General features: G+C 45.5%; 1 long non-coding RNA gene across 1 annotated transcript; it reads right to left on the bottom strand.

Moving 5' to 3' along the window:
- Positions 1–6127: 6127 nt before the first annotated feature.
- LOC125944841 (uncharacterized) lies at positions 6128–12623 on the bottom strand. The gene is made up of 2 exons (XR_007466545.1): positions 10357–12623; positions 6128–7903 (listed from the first exon to the last, which is right to left on the bottom strand). It is a non-coding gene; the product is annotated as an uncharacterized LOC125944841 (long non-coding RNA).
- Between the last annotated feature and the right edge of the window lie 978 nt (positions 12624–13601).

A 13601-nucleotide genomic window follows, 5' to 3' on the forward strand; every position in this document is an offset into this window, starting at 1 on the left:
GATGCCTCACTCTCTAGAGTGATGTACTTTTCTTTATTGCATAGGGTTGCTGAATACTTGGTATACAAGTTGAGTGCATTTCATTTTATTTAAAAAACAAGAGGTACGTTTTTGCCACATTTACTTATGGTTGAATATTTCGGGGCAGGGAGTTGAGGCAGGGACCAAACGTTGGAAGAGAGAGTATAGTTTAAAGACTAGTGCAAGTGTCTGTTGCCTCCTCGCAGCTTTACCATACTGTATTTGTGTTAATACAATGCAAGACTTCAAAATTTCGGGCCTCAAAACACGCTTCTTACATTTGGGTTTGCAACATGAATACAGCAAATGTCTTCCTTTTTCTTGATTTTCCTGACACTTCAGACTACTAGGTACACCTGCAATCGCTAACATGCATGAAGCCGTGTTTGATAGGGCCGCAGGCATTTCCGCAGGGCTGCCTGTTCAATAACCTTTATGGCATGGAGGACGAACTCGTTCTTGCCGATATAACTAACACATCAGCAGTGACGAGTAAATTCTGCCTGCACTTGTACTTTCGCTGTATTTTGCCATGGCAGCTCATAGTAACAATAAATAATGCCCCCAGCGGGCACCCACTTTTGTGCATAATTTCCTGTTTCTTTGTTCTTCCTGCTGTCATCAATTGGCGCTAAATGTGCTATTCTTTTTTAGAGACAAAGTCCTCCCTTGCGTTACTTAGGTGCAAGAATACGCATTTTTTATTTTATTACACATACCTATATGGGTTAATTAACTGTGCTTGGACTTTGGTACGCTTTCACAGTTGTACGACCACACTGCCGCTGCTTGTAGCGCCACATACTAGCCAATACTACTATGAAGCCTATGTAGGGCGAGGTCACTAGTAGGGCTAGTAGAACAATCACGCAAGCGGCGTGGCAGAAGATATTTCAGTGTTTGATTTTAGTTTTCACGTTTCGGTAGAGATTGGTGGTGTATACGATGGGTCCACCAAAGAGACGAAAGACATACTTCGATCATGGATCAAGTGATTCGATTCCGAAAACAACAAAATGGTGCCTTCACAATTCGTCACGCAACGCTTCACAAGCACTTTCACCTCTTCTCATGCATGGGCGAAAGATGCTCGCATTCCTCTACGTGCACCTTCATCGGAAAGTTCGCTGGCCCCTCAGCACGATCAGTATGGCGAGGAGCGCGAACTGTCATCTCCGGATATCTTTAGTAATGACTGCAATGAAGATTTGCACGTATCTGAGTCATTCCAATGGACGATGGTGGCACATCACCGAGTGCACCATCTCAGGACAGCTATGTAGACGAGAATGTGGACTTGGATAGAAATGACGTATTTTACGCAGACTTAGCTGAACCCTTCAATGACAGGACGCTGACCCGGGGCGATGCTTACATGATGATCTTGGACCTCGCTGTCAAATACGGGTTCTCATGAACGGTAATCGAGGCCATCCAAAAATTGTACAACCTTTTTGGGAAAAAGGCGTTCCCTGAGAGCAAATATTTATTTAAGAAGCTGCGTGGTGTCAATATCACAGATATCCTGTTTCACTTTTACTGCCCACATTGCAAGCTGTCACTTGGTGAAACGAAGGAAAGTTTAGAAGAACGATGACTTCGAGCTGAGTGCCAAGTGTGCCATTCGAAATATCTTGGACGTGACCTCGTACGTTTGGGCAGTTTCTTTGTGAGCCTGCCTATCGAAAAGCAGCTGGAGTCCGTGCTTTCTAGCAAGACAGCCAGTACTGCTGTGATGGCTAGTCTGTCTAATAGTTCTGGAAGGACTTCTTTAATGAGTCACATAACAGATGGGTCGCAGTACCGAGTGACACAGGAGAAAGTTGGCATGGCAGCACATGACTTGACAGTGACCGCAAACTGTGATGGCAGCCCCATCTTCAATTCACCTAAATACAGCATGTGGCCAGTTCAAATAACCCTTAATGAATTGACACCATTGCTGCGTTGGAAGAATGTAATGATGCCGCTACTGTGGTATGGGAATGAGCATCAAAACATGACACTGCTGCTGGAAGCCTTTGTCATTCAGCTGCAGAAACTTAACACAAGTGCAAAACTTGGATATTGACCGACACCCAGATATGCTCTAAAGTAAGTAAAAGTTTTTTATGTGCAATTACCGTATACGTACGTACTAGCTTGTCTATACAATAGCTCGGTTTGCAGGTGTTCTGCATCTGCTGTTGTGCAGATTCACCCGCAATAGCAGCAATGCAGCAGATGATGCAGTTCAACGGATACTTCGGCTGCAGCTGGTGCTACCATCCAGGCAACAATGTAGATGGTGAGTTTCATACGAGAAGCGTATATTGTCTTCCTCATTATAGCATTCGCATGTGTCATCGGCAGAGTGATTATCTGAAGTTCAACTGAACTTCAACCAAGCAGTGCGGTATGATTGTGAAGCTCAATAAGTTTCACATGCTATCATGTCTATAACAGCACCCAGTGGAATGTGAACTGGCAGCAGCCAGAGAAATGGTTTTATGAATCTCGTGTCAGCATATCGTAAGATAGCTGTCATTATACACCACTGCCACTTGCTTGTCATTGTGTTCACAGCTTAGTCTGTTGTCTAATAACTGCTTGTGCACAGCAAAATCACTAATCACAAAAATAAGGCATTTTTACTTTTATGAAGCAGTTCGTTTAACAGTCGGTTAAAATAATGTTCTTAATTTATTGAACTAGGTGCTGGCACGCGGTCAGTACTGGATGTGAATGTCACCTTGTCACCTCTTTTTTTCTTCGATATAGGCACAGTCAAGTATGGCTTAAGCCAGGCCATATTTTAATTACACTCAAACCTAAAACTCAAAATAAAAGTAAAACTAAAACACAATGAAGAAATACTAATACTTGCACAACCTAATTATTAATCCCTAAACATGTCCTTGTTCCGCCTACATTAGTCCTCAGGCGTTTTCTATGTGAAAGTCAGGCACCCCTATCCTCTGGCTGCGACACTACGAGTAGTGTCAAGAATGGGGAAGTGTGACGAGCGGCACACAGCGCCTATGGGGCGCAGTGAAGCCGCTGGTAGGGAGCCGCAAGGGGGCGCGCGCTGTCCTTGACACGTCGCCCGATGCAATGCGCCTTTTTCGAGTTGGTAGGGCGCCTCTAGCAGCGACCGCTGAAATCACAACTGAGGGTCGGGGCGGCGCAGCCTGACAAGTAGGGGCAAGGGCAGACAGTGTGCTGTTCAGTTGATAGCGTTTTTTCTCGCGTCTTCGCGCACATGGTACTAGAAGTACTAGGTTCAAACACGTGTTACAAGCTTTCCGCTTTCTTTCCTAGTTGCTTAGCACATCGAGCGCCTCAACAGTGATGTTTTTCTCGAGATGTACTCGTTAGATGAGTTCAAGTCGTTTTACGACACCGGCGGTGAATGGACTTCTGACCTGGCCTGTGTGCCCGATTTGAGCGATTGTTGCATGGAAGCCCATTTCGCCTCATCGAACTGCCAGCAGCACAAAAGTTGGCTTTTCAAAGAAGAAAAGTACATTCGTCGTATCGAATGTACTGTTCACCGGCGCCCATCCATCGGATGGGCGTCCTCTTAAAAAGCATATGCCTGTGCTCCATGAAGCCTGGCCATTACAGGCAGCTCGTCGCTTTCAAAAAGGCCGAGACAACGAGCACCGTCCAAGCTCACTGTGACTGCGTGGCAGGGTGAGTTGCCATTCTCTAAGTTTACCAGCAATGCAACTACTGTATTATTAACGTCAGCATTTCACCGGAAAAACGCTGTATTTATGGTTGTGCATTTCTCAGTGCCATTTTCGTTTAGCAAAATAGAGGTTAAAAGCAGTGTTCTCATTGTTCAAGTCATTGCGTAAAAACATAGCCACTTACATGCACTCACTTTATCCGTGGACTCAGCGGTATGGTGAAGCAGAAACGCTATGCTTACTTGCTAAAGCATTTTCTCATGCCGTCTGCTAGCAAGAATATCAAGGCGGAGGCCGTACTTGTTCATATTTTGTGTAAAATCTGCGCATTCGTTGAGGTGTATCGGCAACGGTGACACTTGTTTTTCATGTTGTGATTGCATGGCCATGTCGTGTGTGTTGTAATCACCATCTCCTTTTTTTGTTGCATTGCTGGTGTAGTCGGCTTAACTATTTGAAAGGACATTGATGCGAGTTCACACATTTCCATTCTTCAAAACAGTTTGAGCCAGAAGTGTCAACATGTGGCTGCCCTGCTGTTCGCCGTCATTGAGGTGCAAACACCTTCCTGTACAGACATGCCATGCAGATGGATGGCACCAACTCAAGGCAAGTATATCTTAAGCTGCCTAGTCATGATGCACTGGGATCTCACTTTGAAATGTGCCCTCTAAGTGCGCACATAGCGTGTTATTATTTATTACCATTAGACAGTAAAACTGTTCATTGCGTTGAGCTTGCATGTCTCAGATTTACTGGTTTCTATTTTTACGCATTAACTTTCCAAGGGTTTCAAAGGGTGTTTTAAAAGCATGCTCTTTATATTATAAAAGAAACATGTACAATAGGTTGATTTATGCGGCTTCAGCATACAAAAATGAACACATAAATCTCATTCTCTTCTTAACCAAGCGTGTTTCGATAACCGAGTTCCATGAAGGGAAATGTGTATCTGACTGCAGAAGAATGCTACACTTTGCTGCAGTCAAATGGTTGAATTATTCTTATGCTACGTAACTTGAAAGTTCAGGCGCAGCGCCTAGTTTTGTTTGGGAGTCCCAAAACAGTTTCTCTGACATTTCTTAGAAGGCCAATTTCTTGTACACACTTCATAGATACATGCATAATATAGTTCGAATATTTACACTGCCTTTTCTGGTATGTGGAATATATCTCAAAAGATCGAGCGGCGGAACACCTATGTAACCCCAAGAAAGCTGCGAAGCTGTTCTATTCGAAAGCTAAATGCAAATATTTGGTATGGACAAGCTTTAATGCCGATAACTTCAGAGTGCAGTTTGAGTGCTCGTTATAGCCTGGTGCTTAGTGATGTAAAGGCTAAAAAAAGCCAAAAACTGAGAAAGTTAAATTTTTTTCCTGGACAATGTAACCGGAAAAATCCAGTGCGCTTTATTTCTAACCTACAGTTTGCATAATGCCACATTCTACACCTATGATGTGTACAATGTGGCCCTCAATCCAAAATGCTCTATCCAAAATGCATTAATCATGAACGCAACATACTGCATGTCATTGTGATAGAAAACAGGTCACTTAATGCAAACAAATAACAATTTTAACTGCGCGATGAAATGAAAATAATGCAGGATAATGCTACCTGCTTGAAAAAGAAATTCGTCATGAAGTCTTTTGAAAGTAAACTACAAAGACAGACAGTTTATAGTATGAAAGTAAAATAGGACAAGTACTTCTCTTAAGTTGAGTTGCTAGCCATTTGGTGAGCCTTTCTGTATTGATACTGTGATTTTCACACAAAATGATAGCAGGTGGAGATACAAGTTTTTACATGTTGAAAACGCAGAATACCAATTTAATTTAAGGACATAACAAAACAAATTGCAAAAGATAAAAATAAAAAAGAACAATGTATATAACAAGTGGAGCCAACAATGATGCAATGGCTTCTTGTAAAACCTTGCTGTTAGTGTATTCCAGACATTGACAGTTGAGGGCAAAAGGAATATTTGAAATGATTGTTTGCTTCACGAAGAGGAGTTATTGTGAGGCCATGTTTTTGGGTTGTAGTCTAACCAGATGAAATGAAAATTTTTTTTGGTCTGTTTTGTTGTTCTGCTTGATGAACTGATCGATACATTTTATCAGGATTGTGAGATTTCTTTCAGTTAAAGATTTCAGTTCAGTTTCGTCAAGCAGCTGTGTTACTGATGAGCATCCGAAAATCATGAATAACCCGATCGGCTTTTTTTTTGGTGCTCCTTCAAGTTCTTAGTGTTTACTTTAGCGTATGGACCAAAGGTTATTGCTGTGTAATCTAACCTTGGCAAGATCACGGATTTGTATTCCAAGAGTCCACACTTTTTTTCATAGTCATATTTTTTCAAGAGTCATATTTTTTTTTAACCACCCCTTATGTAATACCCCTCCAATGGGGTCTTTAAGGTAATAAAGTGAAGTGAAGTGAAGAGTCGAAACAAGGGAAATCTTTAGTACCAATCCAAGAGAAAATACTTTACGTTTTGTGTTTGCAGTTAATGTGTCAATGTGCTTATTCCATCTTATGTAATTTGATATCCAAAGGACTACTACTTCGATTTCACTACAAAACAAGCCAGCTTGAAACTTTAGTGAGAGATAATGTTGCAATTACTGATTGTGCAGTATTTCATTACCAGGGCAGAACCGCCTGCCTGTACAGCCCCTGATGGAGATCACTTTCAAGAAGCACGTGATCGACAAGGCAGTGCCTGCAAAGGCGAAACGAAGGCTTCCACCAAGTTTGCCAGCTGTCGTTAAAAAGCCTGCCGAAAAAAATTGCAAAGGATGCCCCGAACCACCTGTGGAACAGGTATTCTTGCGGGAAAAGAGCACCTCTGCAGAAAATCAGTGCTATTCTAGACACTGAGGATCTGCTGTCCTTGAAGTGCATAGAAATGTTTGAAAAGAAATTGAGTGAGCAAATGCCTTTATCAGATGTCGAAAGAGCTTCTGTCTGCGAAAGAACAGTTGGCCAAAATGAAAACGCAGAGTGGATGAAGGAGAGGACTGGTAGACTGACGGCTTCAAACTTTTACCGAATTATTTATGAAGCATGAAGGCTTAGTTAAAGGCATCTTGTATTCAAGAAAGCAGGGCCCACTCAAACAAGGTGATCCAAGACTTTACAGTCTGGAAAATGAGGACTTGTCTGTGAATGTTCACAAAACTGTAATGCTTTTGTACGACAAGGACATTCAATTACTCAAGACAGGGCTACATGTTGATGTGACCCATTCATTTGTGGCTGCCTCTCCAGACCGTATAGTTAAAGATGGAAATGATGTTGGGCTGCTTGAAGTGAAGTGCCCAGCCTCAAAATCTGGGCAAGCTGTGCTTGATGCTTGCATGGACATAACATTTTCCTCTGAAGTTGTTTCTGGTGAAATGCGTCTCAAAAGAACACACACATACTTCTACCAAGTGCAAGGCCAGCTTGGGGTCACACAGAAGCCATGGTGTGATTTTGTTACTTACGCTGACCTTCATCAACAGTTGAATGAATTTATTTTGATGAGGTGATCTGGAAGAACATTGTTGAAGGCCTCTTTTTATAGGATGGAAGTCATACCAGAGCTATTGACTAAGCGTATAACACGGCTGGGGTTTTCATATACTACAGGCACAGGCTATGTGCCCTTTAAGAAATATAAAGAAGGGTTCCACTTTGCCGAGGAAATGGAACCTTTGAAGCTTAAGTTAAGAAAGCTTAACTAAGCAAACAGTTCACTGAAGGCGCTCAATCCATATGTCACACCTTTAGTCAGCAACGTCCTGCAAGCTCCTTCACCCACACTGGTTCTTTCAAGGTCAAGCACTGCACCTTTAAGTTCATGGATGTGAAAAGGCCGTCTTTGTGGATCATGCGACGCCTGCCCTTCAAGGTCTCCAACACTGCATCATTCTAGTTCATAGACGTGAAGAAACTCATCGTTGAGCGTGGGAAACCAGCCTACCTTGGCATCATCGACATCCTGCCAATCCACTGTGCCTTACTACGACTCACACCCCCAAGTCTACTGTCACGGTCCTTTTTAGGACCACCCACATGTCTGCTTTGGTCACAGGACCATGCGAGATGCCATACTCCAACCATACCCTCATGGCCCGTTTGTGTGGCTTCGAAAAAGAAAAAAATGTCTACCTAAAAACAAGATGCCGTACATTGCAAACATGCCTGAATTTAAGCTCAGCTCAGAGCCATCCGATCGGCAGACCTCACACTTAAGCCCGAAAAGTGTCACTTTGGTTACGAAGAGCTCAAGTTCCTCGGGCATGTAGTAAGCGCCAAAGGGGTCCGACCCGATCCCGACAAGCTTGCCGCTGTGGCCGCGTTTCCAGCTCCTGCCGATAAGAAGGCCGTCCAGCGCTTCCTGGGTTTGTGCGCCTACTATCGCCGGTTTATTAAAGGCTTTTCGAAGATAGCGGAACCCCTGACACGCCTTACGAGGGACGATACGCCATTTGTGTGGCATAATGAGCAACAGGCGGCTTTTGCTGAATTACGACAGCGCCTGCAGTCAGCACCCGTTCTTGCACATTTTGACGATGATGCTGATACTGAGGTGCATACCGACGCCAGCAGCATTGGCCTTGGCGCAGTGCTCGTCCAGCTTCAAGATGGAGTGGAAAGAGTTATAGCGTATGCCAGCCGCTCCCTGTCCCGTGCCGAGGCGAATTATTCGACTACGGAGAAAGAGTGCCTCGCGGTCGTGTGGGCGATCATCAAGTTTCGCCCCTATCTGTATGGTCGTCCCTTCAAAGTGGTGACGGACCACCATGCCCTCTGTTGGTTGGCAAGCATGCGCGACCCTTCAGGACGACTGGCACGGTGGAGCTTGCGGCTACAGGAATTTGACATCACCATCGTTTATAAGTCTGGCCGTAAGCATGAAGACGCTGACACGCTGTCCCGCGCACCCATTGATCCTGCCAGTCAGGAAACAGAGGATGATGACGGCTTCCTGGGCGCCATTAGTTCGTCGGACTTGAGCAGACGGCAGCGTGACGACGCTGAGATTAGACCGATCATCGATCATTTAGAGGGCCGCAACACAACCATACCACGCCATCTGTCCCGCTCGCTGACGTCCTTCTGTCTGCGAGACAACGTGCTTTATAAGAAGAATGCTCGTTCGACCAGCCGTGCTTACCTCCTGGTGGTTCCAAGGGACATGCGCGACGACATCCTCTTCGCTTGCCATGACGAACCGACATCTGGTCATTTAGGCTTTTCACGAACACTCGCCAGAGTAAGCGAAATGTACTATTGGCCCGGGCTTTCAGCAAGCGTCAAACAGTACGTTAAAGGCTGCCGTGAATGCCAGCGCCGCAAGACACCATCCGTTAAACCGGCTGGCTTACTTCAGCCAATTGAAGCACCTCACACGCCTTTCGACCAAGTCGGCATGGACATTCTCGGACCGTTTCCTCTCTCAGCCGACGGTAACAAATGGGTGATCGTCGCGACTGATTATTTAACACGCTATGCTGAAACGTAGGCGATCCCAAGAGCCACGGCCTCAGAGGTAGCACAGTTCTTCATGCGCCACATCGTCTTGCGTCACGGTGCTCCCTCCACTGTAATAACCAACAGAGGGACAGCTTTCACAGCGCAGCTTATGGACGAAGTTTTTGAATTGAGCAACACCAGGCATCGCAAGACGACCGCGTACCATCCGCAGACCAACGGACTTACCGAGCGACTGAATAAGACTGTCACAGACATGCTCGCAATGTACATCGACGTTCAACACAAAACATGGGATCGGATCTTGCCTTACGTGACCTTCGCGTATAACACCGCCGTGCAAGAGACGACGCGCTTCACGCCCTTTCGCCTTCTCTACGGTCGCGAAGTCCAGACGATGCTGGACGCTATGCTGCCGTGTCAAGACGCTGACCAATTGACAACTGACGCCGAGGAATTTGCAGAGCGTGCTGAGGAAGCTCGACAGCTCGCACGGCTGCATATCGGCCAGCAGCAGCAGGCAGACGCACGACGCTACAACATCCGCCACAGGGACGTGTCCTACAACCCCGGAGACCAAGTTTGGGTGTGGACCCCCGTTCGCCGTCGTGGCCTCTGTGAAAAGCTTCTGAGCCGGTATTTCGGTCCATATAAAGTGCTCCGCCGCGTCAGTGACGTAAACTACGAAGTTGTTCCGGACACAACATCGCAGACACGGAGTAGGACACAAAGACAACCGACCTCAGACATAGTTCATGTTGTGCGCATGAAGCCGTACATTGCGCGTCCGTAATTTTTTTTTGTTTTCATTTTTTTTCTCTCATTCCCTTCTTTGTTTCTACTTTTCATTTATCTTTGGGAGCTTGCTTCTCCGTTCATTGACTGTGCCGGCGTGACGGCTACATTTTTTTTTTTGTGTACTTTCGCTTTGCCTGCCTTCCTCTTCTTTGTCTTCTACGCCTATTTTTTTTAGCATCGAGGCGATGCTTTTGTTCGGAAGGGGGGATATTGCCACCTGTAGGTAGTGGGTCGAGGGCAAGAGTGGGTCGAGCCCAAGAGAAGAAAGAAGACCGCGCGCTCCTTCTCTGCTCGAGCCAGCCCCGACGGTCGCGTCTTCCAAGAGCCAGCTGCTCTACGTTTATTAAACCTTCAGGGCTACTTCTCGAGGCTCGTGACAATATGCACTAGGGAGCCCTGTAGTGGGCTTCGTGCTTGCCAGACCACCAGCGACATAAGACAGTAAAGTGCTGGCATCCAAACCGTCTTGAGTGCCGCTAACAGATACCTACTAGCCCCCTAGCCTATACCCGGACACACAGAAGCTGTGCGATGTACCACTTTCATGATTGGCCCAGATTGTTGCTTTAACATTTCTTCGTTGAAGTACAAATGCCGTAGTTTCTCATTTCATTTATTTTTCCCCTCAGGGCCTTTCGGAATTAGAGGAGATTTTAGATTATTGAAAGATTACAATGATTCGCTAAATAACACATTAAATTAATCTTCCAGCAGAAGATGACCCAATAGATGAGGTTTTAGTTCTGAAAGGGCAACTCACCTTGGAACAGAAAAAACAAGTGAAGGCTGAAGAATGCAGAAACCTGTGGCAGTTATTCAACATGATTTTCGTAGATCAACTGCGTTATCTGCAAAAAGGGACCATGGGATCTGTGTGGACTGACAGAGCAATACAGGAGTCATTAAAAGTGCGACTCGACTGTGGATCAAGAAGTTATGAGTACCTCCGCGACAACAGATGGCCACTGCCTTTAGAGAGAACTCTCCAAAATAACATCGAAAACGTAAAGTTTTCGCGAGGTACTTATCCTTCTTATACAAGGTACAATCTTGGAGCAACAGTCAATCATTCATGCAGTAATTTTGCCATTTTGTGTCTTTTTGTGGTAACCAGCACAGCTAGCTGCAAGTGACATTCTACTGTGTATGACACACATCAACCCAAAGAGTTATCATGAGCGTCTGGTTTGATTCAGATAATTCTCACTATAATTTTCACACAGTTTTTAATTAAGATAATTTCTGTATTTAGGCTTCATCTCATGGCCAGAAACTGTACAGCAAGTCAGAACAGTCTGAAATATCATTACAGGAACTCTTGGACATTTTTCCCCCCTTGCGGCGAAAGTTGCAACATTTAAGTCGAAAGAACAGTATGCTGTGCTTATGCTTGATGAAATGCAACTTACTCTAGGCCTTGACTACGACTAAACTGCCAGAGGAGACCTCCTGCACGGCACATTTCTCAGTGTGCGGGCCATGCATTTCAGAGAGCACGCGCATGTTTCGTGGCGGCGCCACTAGATAGCATCGCAGGAAGTGCAAAAGGACTTTTACGACAACAGCGTTGGTAGCAGTCTGAGGCGCGGACCGGTGCACTCAGAACGCTGGCATATCGCCACCACTACGACCCCACCATAGCCAGCACCAACTGTAGGGCATGCAGCGAGGAGGACGAGAGCATTGAACACGTAGTGCTATGATGCAAGTTCCCCACTTTACCGCCAGAAGACACCCCCTTATCACGCACCCTGGGATTTCGCTCAGCTGACGATGCCACATCAGGCAACGGTGATGGTGACGAAAAGGTGACTCTCCGAGTGGTGGACCCTAGTGCGCCGCTAGTGAACCTCTTTCTTTTACAACGGTGTCCCTGTTTTTTCTTTTTTGTGATGGTGACGAAAAGACGACTCTCCGAGTGGTGGACTAGAGCGTCGCTAGTGAACCTCTTTCTTTTACAACGTTGTCCCTGTTTTTTCTTTTTTGTGATGGTGACGAAAAGACGACTCTCCGAGTGGTGGACTAGAGCGTCGCTAGTGAACCTCTTTCTTTTACAACGTTGTCCCTCCTCTTCTTTTTACTTTCCTTTTTTTCTTTTTGTTCCTTATTTTTTGGCCTGAGTATGTTTGAATACTCTCACCCGTTACAAAGGGTACAGCCAGTGTTAAAGTTCAATTCGAGGACAGTCGACAGTGGACAGTCGTGGTGGACCGACGTGTTTCTCCGGGGCTGCGTGGTGGCGACGAAAACTTAAGTTTTTTGTGCATGCTTTGTTTGAGCTTGCTTCTATTGTTAGACACGCTGTTCTTTTTTGGGGGGGGGGCGGTGCCTTTAAATTGGTTGGAAGCGGCAGGGCTATAAAATATTTTTTTCCTTCTTCGTGAGTGTATCGGCTGTATTTCGTTTTTTAGGAGTCAGAACGTCGTTTCCTGACAAGTGTTTCAACACGTGCGACCGCATGGTACGTTAAGTCTTTTAGTCTTAAAATAGTAGGTTGGAAGTGTCAGGGATATTAGCCATTAGTGTTTTTAGCGTGTGTGTATTTGTATCGGGTGTATTTCGTTTTTTAGGACAGTCAGAACGTCGTTTCCTGACAAGTGTTTCAACACGTGCGGCCGCGTGGTACGTTAAGTCCTTTAGTCTTAAAATAGTAGGTTGGAAGTGCCAGGGATATTAGCCATTAGTGTTTTTAGCATGTGTATTTGTATTGAGAATATTGCTTTTGCAGGACAGTCAGAGCGTGGCCACGTGTCTGAACACGTATGAGCGTGTGTCATGAATTAAGTTTGCTCAACATTTTGTGCTGATATTTTGTGATAAATTGTAGATAAATAAATTCTCGCATTTTAAGGTTTAAGGTTCTGTGCGTATCGGCCTTCTGTAGGTACATACTTCGGAAGGTTCGGTGATAGCATTTGAGAACGCCAAGTGCAACATATGGCGGCAAGGCGAGCCGGGTGCGGGGGGTCTCTCAAGGTAGACGAGGGGACTGATGAGAATAGCATGGAAATTGAGCCAATCGACAGACACTGTGATGTCGATGCTAGGCTAAAGAAAATGGAGGATGTCCAGATTGAGCTTGTGAATCGGATCGCAGATCTGCGAAATGAACTCAATATGGAACGTGATTCACGAAAGGCAGTGGAAGAAAGACTACAAGCAGCCGAGGAAAAATTGAACAGGGACGCCATTACGAACGAAAATGGTAGCGACAATAAAACACCGGCTCCCAGCGAGACAGGACCCGAAGTGCCCACAAAGCACATAGAATGCGTGGAACATGCTGGAAGGAGGGTCACCTACATTGACGCTGCAGCGAAGGGAAAGCAGAAACGCAGAGGTCAATGCCCTGTGTCGAATCCGAATCACGCGGACAAGGAGGACAAAGGAAAGCAGGGTGAGACCTCATCAGGAGGGGAGAGTGAAAAGTTCATAATCACCGGTGACTCAAATGTTTTGAGGTGCTCAGCGGCAATTGTGGAGCGGATGAAAGGCAACAAAAGAGTGGCGGTAGGGACGTTTCCAGGGAGGACATTGGCCGATGTCATGGAGCGAGCTAGAGAAAAGCTCGCGGAGAATGCGCAGACACGGAACCTTGTAATAGTAGCGGGGCGGCCTAAATG

The sequence above is a fragment of the Dermacentor silvarum genome, chromosome 4, assembly GCF_013339745.2.
Source record: "Dermacentor silvarum isolate Dsil-2018 chromosome 4, BIME_Dsil_1.4, whole genome shotgun sequence".
Taxonomy (NCBI): Eukaryota; Metazoa; Arthropoda; class Arachnida; order Ixodida; family Ixodidae; genus Dermacentor; species Dermacentor silvarum.